This window comes from Talpa occidentalis, unplaced genomic scaffold, assembly GCF_014898055.3.
Source record: "Talpa occidentalis isolate TD23 unplaced genomic scaffold, MPIMG_talOcc4v2.1 talOcc4.17, whole genome shotgun sequence".
Lineage (NCBI taxonomy): Eukaryota > Metazoa > Chordata > Mammalia > Eulipotyphla > Talpidae > Talpa > Talpa occidentalis.
In genome coordinates this window covers 26,927,199-26,949,089 of record NW_023601754.1, presented here as the reverse complement: position 1 = coordinate 26,949,089, position 21,891 = coordinate 26,927,199, and the positions used below count along the sequence as shown (strand labels likewise).

The window sequence follows — 21,891 nt, the reverse complement described above, 5'->3', positions numbered from 1 at the left end:
GAGGAGGAAGGTGGGGTCACCAGAGTCTCCCGTTGCTTCCTGTGGGTGTCAGGGGCAAGAGGTTGTGTCCGAACGTGTGAAGAGTCCTTTTTCATTTCAACAAATGCTCTGGCTTGGACAGGACCTGGGAGAGTCCCAGGGAATTCACTGTGGGTCTGAGCTGCACCTCTTAAGCTCCTGCAGACCAGTGCGGGGTGGGGGGCGCCGCGAGTCTCCCCACTTCCTCCGCAGGAGAGCCCCACTGTCCAGAGCAGGTTTGCTGTCTCCCAGTGTCACGCGGCGTGTTTGAATGAGCTGTGGAAGTGATGAATGAACTCCTAGCTGGTGGTACAACCTCCTGCTACCGGCTCATCTTTCTCTAATTTCACCTCCGTCTGCCTGTTGGTTGAGAAATCTTGTTGCCCAAGTCTGTCCCTGGAATGGGGGGTCCTGAGATGCCACAGGACCAAGTGGGAAGGAGAGAAGAGAGGGGGGAGGGGCGCGCGTCCCTGCAGGATGCAGACGCGGGCGCGCGCACACATGCATATACATGGAGCCATGTATTGGCTCTGCACGCAGTCAAGGAGGAGAATGCTGCAGAGTGCGCTTGCCATGAATTTTTGATCTGGTGCTCTATGCCATTACCACATAATGAATATTGGTGAATATCACTTTAACTTCAGGATCATTCCAGGGTAAAAATGCCGTCCATCAGAATTTTGGAGAGGAGAGTTCCCGTGGCAATCCATCCGCAGGGATGGAGATGTATGTGCATAAGCAGTGGAAATTGAAAAACTGTGTTAAGTGGTTGGAAAGCCTCCAGCGGGAGATGGGTCCCGCAGCTTGGGCCGCCTCGTCAGTGGAGGCTTTGGGGAGAATGAATCCTCGTCTCCCCGACTCGGGAGGGGGCTCTGACAACGCATACACAAGTGCCTGTGTCCTCCTGTGCCCTGTCCAGGACAGTGCGATGAGACCTCTCGGGAGGCCCAGCGTGGGGTGGGGTGGCATGAGCCAGGGTGGGTGCCCGCCTTCTCCCCTGTCAGGAAGGGGGGCAGGGCTCCAGAGTGAGGCAAGGCGGAGATGAAGACACAAGCCCCAACCAAGTTCCAGCGGTTCTTGCAAATGTGGAGGGGTGTTGAAGGGTGTCACAGAGATGAGACAGGGCAGACAGGCTGCTAAGCGCCTTGTAGCATATGCCACAGCCCCCCCGCCAGGAGGAAAAGTCACTCCCCCCAAATGCAAGAGGCTCCAGTTGAGAGACAGGCAGCTGAGGGAGCTGAAGATTGTCATGGGTGAGGAGGGGCGGTGAGGCACAGCTCTGGCCTGAGAGTGCTGCAGCTGGACAGCCCCTCACAGAATCGCAGCTGAGCCCAGCCCAGCAGGAGGCACGGGGTTGGGGTGGGAGTGGGTGAGCGCGTTTGGCAAGACACCTACTTGCAGGCAGGTGACAGGAATTGCCTCTCAGGGCTGGGAGGGCGCTGTCAGACCAAGCCCCATCCATCTCCGCACTCTGGTCGCAGGATGGCTGCTGCAGCTCCGGATTCTGCACCCACCACCCTTAAGTGTCACCTGTGGAAGAATGTGAGCCTCTGACCTGCATTCCCACAGCCTGTTCGCATCCCACTGCCTCTATGTGGGTCACGAATCTGATTCTAAACTAATCACTGTGAACAGGTGACTGTGAAGTGCTGGTTGTCTAAATAAGGGCCCTGTCCCCTGCCTCTCAGCTGGGCGTGGGGCAGCCCAAAAGGAAGGGTGAAGATTGTCAAGAAGGAACTTCTGAGAACCACGGCCTGACTGTGGTCCCGCTCCATCACCCACGTTAGCGTGAGCCTTGGCGACCCTCTGGACCTGTTTCCCATCCAGGGCAATGACTGCTGTCCCGTCAGCTTGGTCCTTCATCCCTGTCAGTTCCAAGGTGAAGACCAGCAAGAACTTATACTTGAAAGGCCTCTCGAAAAGTCATTCTTAAAAATGACACAGAAACTAAAATAATGGATCTTTTCCAAACTCTGGGGATGATGGTCTGTGCTTTGTTCTTGGGGGGAGGGGAGCTCATGAATTATGGGGGTGATTTTGATGGCACTCTCTTCACACCCAGCGTCATAAGGACTTTGGGTATGACAGTAATGTGATTTCTAAATCGGTCGAGAATAATGGTGAACAGACCACACAGAACGGGGCAGACACACAATGAACATTCTTTTACGGTGAGCTTGCTGGGGTTTTCCTTTGTTAGCATCAGACTGGGGCTACCCTGGGACCTCCAAACTTGCCTGTTTTAATGGGGTCCAGCCATCTATGTGTGCAAAGACAAAGCATACTTAGTGTAAAATAACTTTAATTGAGGGCCTCCCTGGTGGCAAAAGGGGAAAAGATGCAACCTATGAATCTATTGCCAGCCACTGCAGCAGCGTGAGTTCCATCTCCAGCCAGGGAGCAACCCACACAGTGCAGTAGACCTCTCTCCTGACTCGCCTGCTGCTCCCCTCACCCTAGTGAGGAGTATCCTCTTACCCTTCACAGCTCTGGCCTGTACCCCAGTTCTTGTATGCATAAATAAATCTTTTTAAAAAAGAACTTTAATTAAATTTATGGTACATGAAAAGAGAAGAGGAAAAAAAGGATAATTGTTTCCCAATAAAACATTCAGATTTTCCCATCCCCTCATGGGCAAATGCCCAGTCAAACAAGGTTGGCCCAAAGTGGGGCCACTGAGGCCTGAGAGCTTGCTTTAAGTCTAAGGTACCTTCTGGTGGAGACTCATAGGAAAGGGAGAGAAGGGCCAAGCAAGTCTAGAAGGAAAGGAGCAAAATCAAAGTTCAAATCACGATAAAGTCTGCCACTGTCAGCTTCTCCGTGAGCCTCTCCTTCCTCATGAATCCTCCTCCTCTTCACTCCAGAAAAGTCTTATCTCCACATGTGGCTGTTGCTTCTCACAGGGCTCTTACCACATCCCATTCTTGGAAACATTCCATGGTGCTGTCCCAGCCTGCACAGCAGACCCAGTGTGCACGGGACTTGATGGCATGGGACTCCCCATCAACCCAGGCAGGCAGACGCAGCTCATGTCCTGGTGCCAATCACACAGAGGGAGACTGTGAGGCCATGCAGGCAGAGCAGGGCCAGCAATCCAGGGACCACCATGCTTTTGCACACGTGGCATTGTTATCCAACTTTGTTTTGAGAGAAAAACACTCTTGGAAGTGTCCTCCCTGGGCCTGTGGGGCAGGTGGTGACGCTCAGTTCCCATCAGAAGATGGAGGATGAGATGGGGTTTCTGAGGCCCAAGGGAGGGAAACTGGCTAAGGCTGAGGTCTCCTGTCACACACACACACACACACACACACACACACACACACACAGAGCCTTCTCTCATTCTGCAACCCTTCAGTTCTGCCACCTGGAATTGTCTTGAGCACCTATCAAGGCTGTTCAACATCCTTGATGATGGAGGCGACTTCTCTTAGCTCGTCAGCCCGGCGTCAGCAGGAAGGCGCACTGCAGCCCTACGGACATCTGGCAGAAAGTCACAGACACAGAATTGGAAGCAACCACAGAGTCATTTATTCATTTCCCTTCCCATGGATTATGGAAGAGACACCATACAGGGCACATAGAGAAAGTATGCCTTGAGTTCTTCAATTTTAGAGCCCTGTTAAATTAGGGATTTCTTGTTGTGATTAAATAGTTGGGCCATACTTCACAAAGACATTCACAGTGGGGTTGTTTGTACAATAAACTCCTTCAGTATAGTTTTATAACTGTTTGTTTTCTAAATAAAAGTAAGTCATGTACATTTTAAGAATTTTTGGAAATACCTATAAAGATGCAAAAAAAAAAAAAAGATCATCTGTTACCTCTTAATTCTGCCACCCAGAGATACACATCCTACCATTTTGTTGCATAATCTTTCAGACCTACGTGTATAAATATAGATACATGTTTCACGTGTGATAGACATTTATGTAAGTCAGGGTCTATTCATTTACTTGATTTAAAAATACACTGATTTGTATCCAGATTTCAAGACACAGGTCATACAATTTCAGATCCCCTTGTTCCTCTGCAATTGTTCCAAGAACAAGCCTCTGTCTTGATATTTTGAGTCTCACATACTCATCGTCCTACAACCAGGAGACACCTTGATACCTCACAACCACGTCTGTGCCTTCTTACTGGTAAGACAGAGGGGCTCATGAACATATGGAATTAAGAAAACAAACCTATTAATAAATTAGAAATGATTTATACCTGGATCAGGGAAAATCCTCTTGCCCGACTCACCTTTCCTGAAGCGTTTGCTAACAACTCATATACTTTAGGGAATGCCCAAAAAAAAAAAAATCTAATTTAACCACTGTTGATTTTTATTAAACTCTTTGGTCTAACTCCCTTGTCAATGAGAGCAATGAAAAGTCTATTCCTGCCTTTCAAAGACCTTACTTTGCAAGGCGGTGCACCAATGGCCTGCAGAATCTTTAATCTGAGAATGATTTTCAGACTAATATTCGAACTCAAGTACAGAGACATTTCCCGCCGTCCATCCAAACAAAATGAAGTCAGCTTTGACTGTGCAAAATGTCGATGAATTCTTCAGAGTAAATCAGCCTTGTCAGGGTGATGCAGAACTGTCAGCTCTTTGTGACATAATATAATATGAAATGATATTGAACAACATGCGTTTGGCACTAAATTGTTAGCGGGTTTTAGCTTTGACAGCAGCAAGTTTATTGCTTTAATCCCAAGGTCTTTTAACCCTCTTTGACATAAATTGAGGTTGGCTTTTGTGAAAAAAACTCCACTTTACTCTCTCTTCCTTTACCTAAAACTGCTTTTAACAATTTATGCTCATACATCAGACACTCGTTTTGAGTGACAAAAAGAAAAAAAGAGCTATTAGAATAGAAGGGGGGAATGGCCAACTTAGGCTAAGCATTCTGGGTGTCTCTGGGTACACAGGTTACAGCTTTCTCCAGGTGAGTATACATTATAAGTCATAACGATGTGCGACTCCCACAAATAAAACGAGGCTGGGTGGCAGCCTCGGGAAGGTGGAGGATGGCCGCTTCCAGGGAACAAAGGCTCATAATTGGAAGCAGAAGGCGCTTTTGCATGTTGCTCCAATTGAACACATTTCCAAATATGGGTTCATGCCTTCCTCCTCCACCACCTACCCCCAAACATTTTTAGAGATCAAAGATGACTTTTCTTTTACATAAATAGTTTTGAAACACTGATTTAGTAAGTATGACATATAAACAAAGACTCCCCCAATTTTATATCATAATTGTAGTGCAAGCCAGCCGCCTGGGCTGCGGTATCTCAGAACAGGAGGACTGCAGAGGGCAGAGGCCACGGCGTTGCCTTCCGACTCGCTCCCAGGCTGGCATCTCTTCCAGGAGCCCCTGTGAAGTCTGCAGGGATGCCTTTGGAGAGGCCATTCACTGCTTCATAGGGAGGCCAGTCCACACTGGAGCTAGGGATCCCCCTTAGCCTCTCTGCCCTAGTGGGGCCAGGTGGAGGACACTGGCAGGACTCAATTTTTTTAATTAAAGATTTATTTTTATTTATTTATGCATACAAGAACTGGAGGGTAGGCCAGAGGTGCAGGGTGTGAGGGTTCACCAGAGACACAGTGGGGAGCAGAGCAGACAGATCTACTGAAATACACTGCTGAGGGGAGTAGCAGGTGAGACAGGAGAGGTCTGCTGATCCATGTGGGCTGCTCCCTGGCCGGCCGGGGATCCAACTCATGCTGCAGTGGCTGCCAATAGATTCATAGTGTTGTGTCTTAACCCCTTGTGCCACCAGGGAGGCCCCAGGACTCAGTTTTTATAGCAACTGTGGAGTCTGTAGACCTCTAACCATAAAAACCAATTCTTCTATTTCTTCGATTTGAAAGTTCCAGTTTCCTCTTGTAAGTATACATTCAATGTTATCCCAAAGCAGGCAGAAACCTGTGACAGGTCCATGTAGATAGCAGAAGATTGTAGATTGTGGTAGTTTCAATTTCTGGCTGCAAACTCAGAAAGACCTGGGTTTAAATTCCAGCGTTGCTCCTTCATCAGAATATCATAGCTAGTTAGTTGCCTAAAATCTCTATATTTGCTTTTCTCATCCATAAAGAGAGAACTTAAGAGTGTCTCCCTCTTAAGATTAGAAGAATTGAAAGACAAAGCCCAGAGTATGCTCCTTCAGTGCAATGTCTTTCTGGTGGTTATTATATCAGCATCTTTGCGGTTTTACTCACCCATTTGGAACATGGAATCAACCTGCACTCATAAGTAAGTAACCGCACAGGAATGCTAAGTGCCCACCAAAAATAATTTTGTAAATACCCTTTATGGATATGATAGGTGTGCCTATACAAAATGTATACTGTTCTATGTAATAACATGCATTGTAATGGATCGTGAAATCCTATGATCTCCACTTTTTAAACAATTTGTTATCCAATGTAATTTTATGTAAAATATTGAAAGGATATTCATCTCTGGCTATTCTGACTTGTTTCCTTCTCTTTTGCTTATGTGTATTTCCCATGCTATAATATACAGAGCAAAAAACTTGCACACTGGGGAGAAGGGAGTAGGATCAAAGATCAAAACAGGAGAGGGAAGAGCACAATGGACTATGGTTATGGTGCACAGGTGAATGGGTGGTGGGAATTTCACAAGGACTATAACCGATAGGAAAATGCATACATTGTACACAAATGAAAAATGATGTAAAAATATAAAAAAATAGTAATTTAAAAAATAAAAACAAAAGGAAAAAGTTTGCTTCTTAACTGATCTCCACTGGATGTGGCTGAAATTCCTTCTCCACCACAATGGTTATTTATTGGATTCCTGACTTTATCAATGCCCCTCAAATCTTCCGAGCCCAGATGTGCCCATGAAACTCCAGATGCCATCTCTCCAGGTGGAGCCAACACTTCCCTTCCTCATGCCAGCGGATCCCAGTGCTCCCCAGAACATCTCCACCAGATCCTTGGGTTGTAGGTCATTGTCAAGTGGACCGTTGAGAGACCCTCCCTGCTCCCCCATCTCCCCAAACTCTAGGATTATCTCTCATGCTGGCATGTCTCTCTTACTTCACCATTTCAGTTACATTTCTCTGTGGGAGGGCCCAGTAGGGGTGGAATGGGGACATCCCTGAGTCATTGGCAAAGACAGTGGCCAGTTAGAAAGATTTTTACATGAGTGTGTTGCGATAAAGACTGTCAGCTTCCTCACCGCCTTTTCTATTTCTCGAGGTTGAGATCCTGCTAATACGTTTCTCTCCAGTTTAAATCTGTTATGTAGAACTAGGCTCAAGCTTCAATTATTTTGCAAGTGGTTCAATAGTTCAATAAATTATTCAGGGCTACAGTTCACATTGATTTAACCAAATAAACTGATCTGGTCATGTGAGGTGACAGTAGTCACACCACGGGTGGGCTCTTGACTCTCCCTTTGCAGTTGTTTTATTATTTTTTTCTAAAAAAGAAAATGCCAACAATTCATACATTAATTATAGCCAAGCAGATGCAAAGGAAATCCACCTCTCCATTGTGACTCATGATAAAAGGCTCTAAAATCCACTAAGTAGATAAGAAAGGAAGCTCCAGTAGGGAACCTTGAATAGCAAAGTTCCTCCGCCTTCCAGGAGAGGTCACTCTCCTTGGGTGGAGCCCTAAGTCCTCAGCCTCTGTCAGCTGGATGGAGGGGCACTGTGTAGAGGTGGAACAATTTCCAAGGTAAGCCATAGGGGCCTCCTATGATCTCCGGTAGACAAACACGGTAGCATCTTGAATGCCTGGGAACGTTCTAAGAGGCTCTATCTGCACCAGACAACCTCTGCGGGGTGTGCAGGACACTTTCCCCAAGACCCAGGAAAGGAGCAAATCCCTGACTGTGGCTTTGTCTTGTGACCAGAAGGTGATACCCCATGTGGCATCTCCAGGATGGGGGCTCCCCCAACCCTGCCATTTGGTGGGTGTGAGCAGAGAGGTTGAATCTTCCGGCACACAGATTTTACCTGTGGGGCCCAGACTCAGTCCCCTGGGCCTGCCAACCCTGGAACTCTTAGCAGGAAGGGAGCCTTTGTCGTTCACCATGAAGCAGTTTGTGGTGTGTGCCCTGATTTGGGGGACTCAAAGCTTATTGGCTGCCTGGTTAAACATGTCTCCAGGCCGCCAGGCTGCTGGGGTCATGCTGACCTTCAGAATGAAAAGAAAAACAAAACCTTCAATAGAGTCCCACCTACCGTGGGAAGCCGAGGAACGTCCCTCCCTCTGTCTCAGGGGAGCCCCGTATGACTTCTCCTACTTCCTTCTGGCTCAGAACTGCTGACGCATCTGGAACCTTGCCCCTGGAGCTGATTTTTCTCTACTAACCACATGGATACAGGCATGAAGCACCAGCCTTTTCCCAAGCTCCCCTCACAAGAGATAATCACTTGTAAACTTTCACTGAAGCTGGGAAAGAAGGGCACAGACCTCCAGCCCCGACATTCTATCTCTTTTCTAAGCAGATACAATCTCCTCTCCCTTTTCAAATCACGTCTGGGAATTGTGACAGGGAGTCTCATAGTCCAAGCCTATCACAATATATTTCTTAGCAAATATTCCAGATGACAGGAATGGGTGCACCTCCCCTCACAGGCAGATGGCTGCAAATATTCCAGATGACAGGAATGGGTGCACCTCCCCTCGCAGGCAGATGTGGCTGCGGTCGTTTGTGGCTTTAAATAGGAGCTCCTTTCCCCACCCCTAAGCATAAGTAGAAATTGCTATCAGTGGTGACATCTCAGGACTGCGGTTGCAAACCGGCTGCTTTGGACAGTGTCTGGCTCACAGATGTGATTTGTTTGGCTTCCAGGGAATTTTTTTTAAAAAGCTAACATTTAAATATTAGTGGACTTTATTCTCAAATTATTAGATTTACATCTTCATTTTAACAATCAGATGATCTGTAATACTGTGGGGTAGGGTCTGGCCAGTGCTGGTTTCGGCTGCCCCCTCCACCTAGACCAAGAGCACCCTGACTTCCCATGGCCCCCCAGGCACAGACAGTCCTGACCTGCGTGGCCCAGCTTTGGGGAATGACATGTGGTGAAAAGAAACTAGGAATCAGCCGACCTGTAGCAGTTCATCCATTTCTTTCTGTAAAATGAGGATTATGCCTACCCACTCTGCTGCCGTGAGATGGTCCATTAAAACGCTCACGAAAAATGCTTTGAACTCTTCAGAGGTGGCTGATAAAATAAAAGTGATAGTTTTAGTTGCTGGGTACTTCAGACTCCGTGAAACATCTGTATTATACGTTCTCTTCCTTTACTCTTGAAATCAGATACTGTTTTAAGAAAGAAATTTCAGGGCCACGGAACTGACAAGTTGAATGAGTTGACAGTTCTCTCTGATTTGATGCCCAGGCACATGTTGACTTTAAGTCTTTGGGAGTTAAAGCCAAGCTTCGGGTGCAAGTTTGGCATTTTGGGGGTGTGACCAATTTTTTTCAGGTCACTCAGGCCATGTCTTGCTGACGATTGTATCGAGGCATGGAGTGTTTGCTATTTGGGGATTCTGAGCTGTGTACCACACGCAGACACAGTGGGAGGACAGTGGGAGGACAGTGGGGCTGGATCATTGTAGGCCAGGCAGCCACAGCCCAGGGGGATGTCATAAAGCCCGGGGGGTTACTTTAGATGACCAAGAATGCCTGAGCAGACCCATTAGGGCAAATTCACAACTGATGTTTCATTCATTCGATCATCTTGAAACGGGGTCCTCTTTGGTTCTGTTTGCTTTGAAACTGTGGTGCTTGGCCAATGGCAGTTCAGGAACCACCATGGTTGTCACTCTGGACAACCATGCGGATCAGTAAGTTCTGAGAGATCAACTTTGCCCAACTGAGGGGCCCAGAAAAATTATGCCTAGTTCCTTGCATGTTCTTTGAAAACTTGCTAGCTGCTGCTCAAGGGAAACAGTCGTGGGGCTATGACATCTAAAATAGATGTTCCTTCCACTCGGTGCTTGTGAGTGGGTTTGGATTTGGGCTGTAAAATTTCCAAGCTTCTGCACAAATCTCCTTCTGGATTCTTAGGAAGGTGTATATTTGAAAAAACCAAGGATTTCAGCCCCCATCCAAACTGGTCATTTATTCCTAAACTTGTTTCTTGGCATGTACTGTTCTGTGTGATATTCTTCAGGGCTGACAGAAGCAAACCCCTAATTTACGGGACTCCGCCCCTTCACTCCTAGCCCTCCATGCTACCTCCTTCCAGGTGGGAACAGTCAGTGCTGCTTTTAGAGCCTGAATCATTGCCCAAAATAAGGACAAATCACTTAGCTCTGGGCACCAAACCTGTTCATCTCAGACACACTTAGAGTCCCCCAGAACTTGTCTAGAAATCACTGAGCAAAATGAATACCTAAATGAGGACACTGGACATTCCCTGCTTTCCATTCTGTTTAGGTAGGCTTTTTCCTGAATGCATGACCAGTCCCAAATCCCAAACTCACTCTTTGCACTCCCAACATCTTCACTGTTTCAACATTTCATTATTTTTCTTTCCAGTTCCTACTTTTCACATTGCCCAGAGATAGGAGTCACCTTCCTGCCCCACAATCCTAAGAGTATTATGAGCTCAGCAGGCTGACTAACTTGCCAGAGAATTTATATGTAACAACCCATAACCAGCTGAGAATAAATTCAGGAGCCAGATCAATACATAATCCCTTATAGTCAGCCTGTTATACCACCAGTTCTATATCACCCTAGACATAATGAAAAGGCTGCTTTCACCATGGCCTGGCTCCTGCTGCCCCAACTTTCTGGGGAGCCTTAGTTGACATGGGGGTGCAACGCCAAACTGCCACAGTGTCAAATGATGTAACCAAGAAATGTGACCGAGGAAAGCCCTGGTATGTTAGTTGCCTGACTAATGGACTTCTGAGGCCATGAATTATTTTCTATTAATCAGAGCTTTGAGAACCAGGTATTCCCCCACATGTAATAAATACAGGATGGGGCTCTCTGCTCCCTTGGCCTGTTCCTTTAGCACATGATCCACGAGGTCTCAGCACATGACCATGGGGGTAGACTAGGAATCTTTCTCTAAGCTTTTCACTCGTAATGTAGAGGATGGGGACGTGGAAAAGTAAGGCCTGGTGGATAGGGAGTGGGTGTGATGGCCCCCACGACCCCCTCCCTGCTTAACTGCCACACCCTTACTTCCTGTACAAGGTGGAAGTAATTGGATTGTATTAAATAACTATTTCTTCCCCCTGACTTGTCGGGGTAAGATTATGCACAAGATAAACATGCCTTAGAATACTGGTGTAAATAACCCCTATATGCATTGATGGGTAAATGGGTTAACAAAATATGGTATCTACATATCATGGACTATTATTCGGTCTTCACAAGAAAGGGAATCTGACAAGTACTACACCATGGTTGGACCTTGAAGAGAGACTGCTAACTGAGGCAGGGCAGACAAAAGGGAATAAATGTCGTAAGAGTTCAATTATGTGAGTTTTCCAGAATAGCCCGATTCATAAATACAAAAAGTAGAATGATGGTTGCCAGGGGCTGGAGGGAAGAGGAAAGAGGAAGTGATGGCTTAATGAGGGCAGAGTTTCAGTTTGGGGAGATGAGAAGGTTCTATGGATGGATGGTAGCGATGGCTGTACAACAGTGTAAAAGTACTTAGTACCACAGAACTGTATTCCTAAAAGTGACTGGAATGGTAATGTTTTACATGTTTTACCACAATTTAAATGTATGCTTTGAATGGAGGGTCCAAAGAACTCTTAAGATAGAAAGTCTTTATCTCAAGAATACTTTTATAAGTTATTCTCATAGATGGGACTTTTTGTACATTCTGTCCTTGTTCATCAGTCAAAATCAACTCAACCCTTAGAAAGCATTCATCTGGTGACTGGATCAAGAAGATGTGGTACATATACACCATAGAATATTACTCAGCATTCAAAAAAGATAAACACATGCAATTTGCAGCAACATGGATGGCGCTGGAAGGGATCATGCTCAGCGAAATAAATCAAAAAGAAAAAGAAAAATACCGGATGGTCTCACTCATAGCAGGAATCTAGAAACTTAAATAAGGGACCAGGAAAATGAATAACTATAAGAAAGTGAAAATCAGAATCAACAAAAAACTATGAAACAGAGACACTTTTGGGGGGGTGGGGGGCGGGAGGGGAGGGATTGGGATCAGAATGGGGGGGTTGCAATTGTATGGGGGATATAAAAATAAAATTTATTATTAAAAAAAAAAAGAAAGCATTCATCTGGGACTTAATCAAAGCTGTAACTGAATGGTCACTAAGACCTGGGTAAACATGCTCACCATTCATTTGTCAATAAATATGGTGGATGATGACCTCAAGGTAGCAGATACCAGGTGATGGGGAGGCAGAGTTGAAAAAGACACCTATTTCTCACCTGAAGGAACTATCACACACCACTGAATGCATAGACCCTCTGATACTTTGGAGAGCTGTCCCCTCCTTCCAATCTAGGGGGTCACTCTGTCATTGACCCCCACCCCATCCTTCTCAATCCTCCGTAGTAGTTTCCATTTAGGATACTGGGTATCTATTAATGTCCCATAGTAGATAGCCTATTCCCTTAAATAAACAAAACGCAAAAAATTTAGGAAATACATTGTCCAGGTGGAAAAGCACTGCTCATTTTTATGTTTTATTTTCAAGTTGGTTATTGCTGGGGTAGAGAAGTGCTATTGATTTTTGTATGTTGATCTGGAGTCTGGCAATCTTGTTGAGCTCTATTATTAGTTCCAACAGTGCATGTGTTGATTCCTTTGGTTATGCTGGGTAGATGATCATATCATTTGCTGATAATGTCCTTTTTATCTCTTCCCTCCCAATCCTTACCTCTCTGATTTCTTTTTGTTTCTACATAGCATTGGTCACGACCTTTTAACTAAAATTTCAAAAGCAAATACCCCAAGGCAGCACACTACGGATTAGTTTTATTTTATTGGAAAAAATGTTTTTGTTCAAAGAAATCAAAACAAATGCAATATCTAAGACAACAAGGGATTACTATTTCTAGAATATGCTAGGGATTTCTGCATCATAATAAGAAGGAAATGTCGACCCAGTGGAAAATGGTCAAAGGATATGAATAGTCATTTATAGATGAGAAAACTCGACGCTAACAAGCTCATCGAAGAGACGCTCAAAATCATTACTAATCAGAGAAAAATGCAAATGAAAACAATAATGAGATATCTCTTTATAGATATTAGCCTAGCTCAGTTAGAAAGCTGGATATTGTCAAATGTGGGAGGAACGGGGCGCTATAAGCGCACTGTCCATTGCTGGGGACAATGCGACTCTCTAGCAGATCTGAGAGCAGTTGAGCAGTCTTAACTCATGCAGTCAAACTTAACACATTCATCTGGCACTGGGCAGGTGCACCCCCAGTTCCCACCATAAGTGTACATGCACCAGGACTTTGTGGGGCGTGTTGAGGTGCTGGAGGCAGAGAGGAAGTTTGGGGGGTGCACACCCACACAGCAGTTGGAAGAATCAGTTGAGCTATGGACCCACCAACATGGATGGTCTTAAAAACTTACTGCTGAGGGAGAGAAATGCAAAAACATCTATGATGTGTCCACCAATATGCCACTTAGCCTCAAATGAAGTTATATGCTTATGAATCAAGAAGACACATTTTGCAAAAATGCTTGTGAATGAAAAACCACATGTGTGTCAGGCACTTCAAGATGGCTACCTGAAGAGAGTGGGAATCAGAATAAAAGGAAAGGGCAGGCCGTTGCACAGAGCAATGATAGCAATGCTCTCTGGTGGAAGAAGGAGATACATTTAAAAAAAATAGAAAAATAAATAAGCAAGGCTGAGAGACCAGAGAGGAAGATGGCAGGAGGCAATCTGGTGTCTTCCAAGAGTCCTGTGAGCTGGTAGTGAGCCAAAGCATCATCACAAAGATGCCCTCAAGAAGTGAGACCAACTACACTTTACATGGAAAAATGGTGAACGTTAAGAAATTCAATTTAGGGCCTCCCTGGTGGTGCAGCGGTTGAGTGCTGGGCTGTGAGGCTGCCCGCAGCTTCTGCAGCACCAGTTTGATCCCTGGCCACCGGCGAGGGTCCCACATGTTGCGCAGACCTCTCCTGCCGCCCGCTGCTCCCCTCAGCAGTGTACTTCAGTCCTTCTGCCTGCTCTGCTCCCCGCTCTGGCTCTGGTGAATTCTCTCACCCTCCCGCGCTTCTGACTGTACCCAGTGCTTGCATAAATAAATAAATAATTAAAAAAAAAAGAAATTTATTTTAATACAAAATAGCTGTCCCTGAATTTCTGGCCTTTGTTTGGCCTTCCTGGGGAGTTATGTATCTGAGAAAAGAATTTCAGTACTATCTGATAAGAAAGGCAATGACCCCACTGAAAGGAGCCACTCTCTCTCTTCCTAGTGCAGAGGTATTACTGGAACTCAATCTCCTTGAAGGTTAAATAGCTTATCAGGAAGACAGCAGCCGTGTCGGTGTTTCAGCAGAGGGAACGATCTTTGTACAGAGATGCCTGGACATGTGCAGTGGCTCAGTGTAGCTAAAGCAGAGGTTACATGGCCCAAAAGGACTGTAGTTGGTTAGAGGAATAAGAAAGGTTGATTGACCTGGGAAAATAAATTGGGGCCAACATTTGAAAGACTATTTCCTAAGACTATAGAAAATGGCTTATACTCTAACACAGATATTTATTATTACTTTATTTATACAAAAAGCAGTTGAACAGACACACAGTTGGGAATATTATGTTTTGTTGTTTTATTTTTTGTTTGTGTTACTTAATGATCCATCTTGGCAATCTTTATGTGTAGATAGAAACTGTAGCTGTATTTTTCTGGCTTACAGTGTTATATTGTATGGATGTACCATCATTTATTTAACCAGCACCGTATAGATGGACACTTAGGTTGTTTGCCTTTTTCTGCTCTTACAAGCAATGCTAATGAATAACCTTGCACAGACATCATTTCACACGCATGCATGTGTAACTGGAGGATAAATTCCCAAATGTATAATTGATGGGTCAAAGGGTATATACATATGTAATTTTGATAGATGGTGCTGATTTGCCCTCCACAGGGGTTATACCAATTCATATTCCCACCAGCAAAATATGATGCCTGTTTCCTCACAGCCTCACTAGCAGAGAATTGCCAAATTTTTGCATTTTTGCCGGTTCAGGAGGTGACAATGGTATCTCCGGATAGTTAAAATTGGGGGTCTCTTATTAAAGTGAGGTTGACTTCTTTCCTTATCTTTCACCATTTAAATTGCCTTTGCTGTGAACTCTCTTGGCACCTATTTTCAATTTGGCCATTGTCTCTTTCTTACACACTTCTAGGAAACCTTTGTGTATTACTCGTATTGTTTTTGAGATGTTGTTATTTTTTAACGCAAAATTATTGTTGAGTTTGTTATCCACTTTCTCCTCTGTGTCTGAGATTTTTCGCCTTACCTCTAGTTAAAGGATGACTTATTTAGTGGATTGTCTATTATTTCACTGATCTTAAGTTCCAAACTCACTTTGTACACTTTATACAGTACATCACTTTTAATGCACTGATGGATATTTTAAAAATAGTCTTATCTGGTTTTTTAATATCAATAGTATAAAGTAGGTTAATGGTTTTTTTGGGTTTGTTTTGGTTGGGTTTAGTCCAGTCTCTACTGGGCTTAAACATAATATTAGATCTGCCGTGATAAAAGATGTGGAACACGTTCCATCTTTTTACAAACCCCAGAATAAACATTACAGGATCATCTGAATGTTTAAAAGACTTGATAAAAATTCTACCAGGCTCCCCTGGACCTGTTTTGGGTCCATTTTTGTCAAAAACTTTTAGATTTTTTTTTATTTTTTTCCTGTGGAAATTGGTCAATTTACATTTTCTACATTTTTCATATTTTCTTGCATTTTCTTCTTTTGTCACTGGTCATGGACTATTTTACTCTTCTTCCCCCTCTTCTAATGAAACATACATGGATCTGTTCTTTAACTCTGTGGGTTTTTCATCTTCTAACTCACTAATTTTTGCTTTGATTAATAATTTTTGCTTTTTCTCACTTTTGTTTTATTCCAAACTGATTTCATTTGGTTTTAGTCATTGAATTTTTATGACTTATATTTTTGAATTGACAACTTTTTCCTTGAAATGTCTTTTAGCTACGTTCATAATTCTGATCCCTCTATTGTGTAATCTTAGAATTCTTAAATTTGGGGTTTGTGTTTCCTCCCTAACTTTTAGAATATGTCTGAGAGTGATTTTTTGTTTATTTTTAATTTTTAGGTGGAAAAAAATATTCTCTAATTTTGTTATTCATTTCTATTTTTATTACATTCTGATCAGAGAATATTATCTATGCTGTTTCTGGTTTATAAGAATTTATCACGGATCCTTTGTGGCAGAGAATGTGATCAATTCTTTTATTAATATTTCATGGGCATTTGAAAAGAAAATAAATGATCTATTGTTGAGGTACGTAATCTGTATGACTCAGTTCAGCCTGCCTTATTAATTACTATCCTGGGCTGCTAGATTCCAAGTTTTTGTCCACTTGGTCTGCAATGGCCCGACAGTGTTGAATTGTCTCCTGCAGCTACTGGAACAGCTTGTTTCTCTATGCCTGCCATAATTTTGCGTCTTCCTTTTTGCAGCTATGTCATCTGATGCGAGGGTATTCATGACCATGAACTGCTCCCTTTCGCACTCTAAATTGCCTTTCTACATCTCCCTTTAAGCACTTGTTCTGAAGTCTACCCTCTCAGATAGTAAGAACATGGCCTTTACTTCCTTCTGCTTACAACTGGAGTGCTTTTGGGTAGTCTTCTGTTTTCAAATTTTGCTGAACAACTTGCTCTTCTATTTCTCTCAAACATAACCTGGAGTGGCCTTTGCTTTGTGAACCAACCTGAAAATCTTTCTGACAAATCATTCCAGCCCATTTACATTTGACATGGCACCTATTTGGTATAGTTCTGCAATATCATTGTGTATTCAATCTTTGTTTGTTTCTTAAAGTCCTCTGTTATGTGATCTGTTTTGCTTGCTTTGGTTTTCTGATATTTAAAAAGGTTTCTCTTTGGGGCTAATCATAACTTTTATATTTGTAACTTTACATGGCACCTTTAGTTCTTAGTTCTCTAGAAACCATGATCTTCATTCTTTTTTTGTGGGGAATACTGCTTTTATTTATTTATTTATTTGTTTGTTTGTTTGTTTTTATATTTTACCTCTTTGTTCATTTTTAAACAATGTTTTCTTTCTCCCCCCCTCAGGTATATTCTCCATAGAATTTCCTCCACTAATGCACCCCGTGCACCATCACCTCAGTCCCTTGAACTCCTCCCTCCCTCCCTCTGATTCCTCTCCCTCCTCCTCCCCTGCAGGATGTCTCTCATTTATAGTTGTCTGTTTTTTGTTTTGTACTGTTATTATTTTTTCCACTGATGCCTTATTTGGCTCCTCCTATACATGAAACCATCTGATATTTTTCTTTTTCCTTCTGACTTATTTCACTGAGCATAATTCCTTCTAGCTCCATCCATGTTGCTTCTATTCCTGGAGATCTACCCAAAGGACACAAAAACATTGATTCAAAAGAATACCTGCACTCCTATGTTTATTGCAGCACTATTTGTAATAGGTAAAACCTGGAAACAACCCAAATGCCCAAAAGTAGATGACTGGATCAAGAAGATGCAAGAAAATGTGGCCTTTGTACACAATGGAATACTATTCAGCTATCAGAAAGACAAATTAATACCATCTTCATTCTTTTGTGTGTGTGTGTGTGTGTGTAGAGAACTGGGGCACAGACTAGAGGTGTCGAAGGTGAGAGGATTCACCAGAGACAGAGTGGAGAACAGAACAGGTGGATTGACTGAAATCCACTACTGAGGGGAACAGCGGGCAAGACAGGAGAGGTCTGCTGCACCATGTGGGTAGCTCCCTGGCTGAGGATCAAACTCATGCTACAGTGGTGATAGCTCTGAGACTTAACCCCTAGGTCACCAGGGAGGCCATAGCATCTTCATTCTCTACCATGATTAGCAGTCCTCCCTTTTCTTATCTCTTCTTTCCTTCCTTTCAATTTTAGCTTGTAACATAATATAGCTCATGCATATAGGTGCATATCATAATGATTGTCTTTGAATTATATCCTTAAACACCTGTATGAACCTGTATGAGAGTATTGTTTCTTCTCTGTGATCTTTCTTTGGAGACTTAATTGCCTCCCATTTTTTAAAAAAAATTTTTGACAAAATGCTTGGTCATAGCTTTAACTAGCTCTGTGATAATGTCATTATTGGCGAGGGGTTTTCTTTTTAAGTTTTGCCAACATTCTCCTATTTTTCTTTCTATTATTTTTCTGTAGAAGCCTTGGCTGCTGCTTTTTATCACTCATAAATGGGTATGCTTGATTTTCCTCCGTTAGGTGGATTAGCATTAGGTGGATGTGATGGGTGGCATGGAAAGGCTTAAGGGGTCAGGGTTTTGGTGACCTTTCTGATCTCACAAACCAAAGGTTTCCCATTTTCTGTTGCCTCAGAGACAGCTTACTTCCTACAGCAATGGCTTTCACCTCATTTTTGTCCCAACCAGACTAAACCGAATGCTCTGCTTGCTCTACTTCTCTGCACCTGCTCTTGAAAACAGGGAGAGTTTTGTGTTTTAGGCTGTCTTTTTCTTTTAATAAATGTCTTGTTTGGACTTCTATGAGATATTCCAGTACTAGATGCTCCAGTCGCCCACTAAGTTTTCTTTCTCCTGTTGTATATCTTCTGCCCAATCTTCACTGTTTTTTTTTGACAGTTTTACATAATTTGATGTCTTACATCACATTTGTCTTTCAATTTCCCTGAAAATTTATAAGCATTTTTTTCTCTCTATCTTGCTTTTCTATATTTTCAGTGGGAGGAGGAAAATTCTGAATTTGTGAAGCAAAGTTGAAATCCTATGTCCAGTGAATTCCTTGACTGAGTTATTGAATTGATGAAGATGGGGAGGGAGGGGGTGATGGTATGATGATCCAGGGTTCCAGTTTGTGCAAGTTTCAGAATAGATGGTGAGTGTGATTTATCCAGTTGTGTTCCAGGCCCGTGGTACACTCAGGTGGAGATGGTTCATCTTCTGTATAAATTTGGAGCTTAGGGAAAGATAAATGAGTGGCAAAGATTGTTATCACCTTATGGCTTCTTCCGCCATTTATTCAGAGTTTGCTATGTTTCAGGGAATATAGAAATATTGTCCATGCAGTCCTAACAAGAAAACAGGCTCCGTGGGGCCTTGCTAATAACGCAAAGGGTTAAGTCTCAGCACTATGACGCTATTGGCCGCCTCTGCAGCATGATTTCTATCTCCGGCCAGGGAACTGACACACATAGCACAACAGACCTGTCCTGTCTCGCCTGCTGCTCCCCTCAGTAGTGTATTTCAGTAGATTTGCCTGTTCTGCTCCCCACTCTGTCTCTTGTGAACCCTCTCATGCACTGCACCTCTGGCCTACACCCCAGGTCTTGTATGCACAAATAAAATAAATCTTTAAGAAAAGAAAACAGTCTCTGAGAAGCCTGTGAGCAGGTGGAAGAGCTGATATTTGAACCCCTGCTTCTCAGAGACACAAATCTACAAATCTGCTTCCTCCTGAGCCCTGACATCTCTCCCCTGGATTCACAACATTGCTTTGGTGCATCTTCTGAATTCAAAGATAAGATGGCCTATTCCATTGCCTTTCTCAGTGCTTTGTGTAAAGCCAGTCAAAAAAAAGCAAGATAACCTCTCAGTGTCCCAACAGAGAATGTGGGCACAGCAGTCAGAACTTGGGTCATCTCCACAAGTCAGGGTTCTACTGCTGTGGGTGAAGACATGAGTTTGTGGCTGACAGTATGGTTTTGGGTGTCATGCACAGTGATGCAGGTGACAAAGCAGGGACATGGCTCTCAGCCCTGTGTCTAAAATGGCGAGTACCAAGTATGTCATTGCACCCAGGTAGACGCGGGCTTGACACGGTTATAGCAAACATGCCCAGTAGCTTAGAGATGTCGATTTTGAACAGGTTTACTTTTTTTCCTTCCCTTGTTTATAAGAAAATATTGAGTGCTTTGAGCTAGACCAACAGGAAATGGTAGATGTTAAAAAGAGAACTGTCCAATTAAGATGGCATTTGTCTTTGAAGTACAATGTCCCTCTGATGTCCCCTGTGAAACCAGGTGCGCTGGATAGAAGTGGACATTAGAGAAAAGGCAACAATACATTGATTTTTAGAAATCATGCTCCTTCATATGCATAGGTGTGTTTGTGCGTGTGGTGACAGAATGCAAATGCACAAAAAATATTTCTTAGACTCATATCACCTAAATGTGTGAGATATGTTACAGTTAGATAATTTGGTATTTATTTTTGTCATTGGTAATTATGCTTTGATCTTATTTTCAAATTGCTGTCCTACTACATGCCAAGTTTTGGGATAAGAGAACACATGCAATGATAGGATTGAATGAATTAAAATACAGAAAATGCTGAGAAATGAGTTTAAAATGAGTGCTAGTTTTTATTACTAAAAACAAAACAATAATATTACAGATGAAAATGCTGATGTTTGGTCAAGAGACCAAGACTTGTTTGGGGTTTTGTAGGAGTTAGGAGGGAAGTGAGATCTGTGTAGAAGTGAGATCTCCAAAGCCGAACATCAACTGTTCGCTTCCCAAAAAAAAAAAAAAAAAAAAAAAATTGTGAAACAAGAAATCAGACTTAATGTGATGAAATCCTGTGATAAAATTTAGGAAGTGAATTGCAAATTTTTCTCTGAATAGTCAATAATCCAGATAGTCTTACTCAAGATAAAAATAAGGCAGGAAGTGGGCATGAGATATAATTTACTGATAATCTTATCAGGTATTCCTGGACCATAGATCTGTCAATTTTACATGACCATGTCCATGTCTACGCCGTAAATCATCCACAGCTGATACTTGATGTGCCCCAACTGTTATTGGGCAATCTTAGTTTTGCTCAGAGAAGGGAGGATGCCCAGGGCTCTTGGAGATGTATTTCATCTAGCACTTCCTTTTAACTTTGATTTCTTGCCTTTCAGAATCTACTGTCAACCTTATTCTTTCCAGATCATTCTGAGTGATGTCAACCAAAGTGAGTTACATGCTATATGCTTTTATTGTGATCTTTCCTCTTTGCTACACACACACACACACACACACACACGCACGCACACACACAGATCTGTTTTTCAGTCTTCTGTTTGGTGTGTGTGTGTGTATGTGTATGAATTACAAGAAGTTTTATTCAAAAGAAACAGAAAGGTCACACCTGGATTTTCAGCACCACTGCAGTAACCACTACATAGTTTGCTCTTATTTTGGTTTGAAGAACTCTAAGAGGCTCACTGTCAAGCGGGAATTAACATCTCCCCTCTCTCCTTTTCTTTAGCTGCTGCTTTGGGAAGGCAAATAACAACCAATATCTACAGTGATGTTCCATTTAAGGGTTATCACCTATAGACTCTTTATATATTCAGGTGTAAACTACCTTCCCATCTCCATTTATTACACGTTAAGCAACAGAATGAATCCTCTGGCTGCAGATTGCAGCAGCATCTGCTTCCATCAATGTTAATGCCACAGTTATAAGCAGGAATAGCTGGAATGAAGATTCTAGAGCTGAAGTTAAATAGGTCAGTTAATCCACATTTTTTTTTTTTAGTTCCTTTCAGAAGCCTGAGACTAAGGGGGAGGATTAGAAAGGTATCTGCTATGATATTTTTGATTGAAAAATAGAAAATCCAACTCAAATTAGCTTCAACAACAGAGGTGCTCTACGGACTCACTTA

General features: G+C 43.2%; 1 long non-coding RNA gene across 1 annotated transcript; it reads left to right on the top strand.

Moving 5' to 3' along the window:
- The first annotated feature begins 9,822 nt into the window (after nt 1–9,822).
- LOC129146134 (uncharacterized) lies at nt 9,823–21,530 on the top strand. The gene is made up of 3 exons (XR_008552642.1): nt 9,823–9,847; nt 21,142–21,194; nt 21,492–21,530. It is a non-coding gene; the product is annotated as an uncharacterized LOC129146134 (long non-coding RNA).
- Nucleotides 21,531–21,891: the final 361 nt, after the last annotated feature.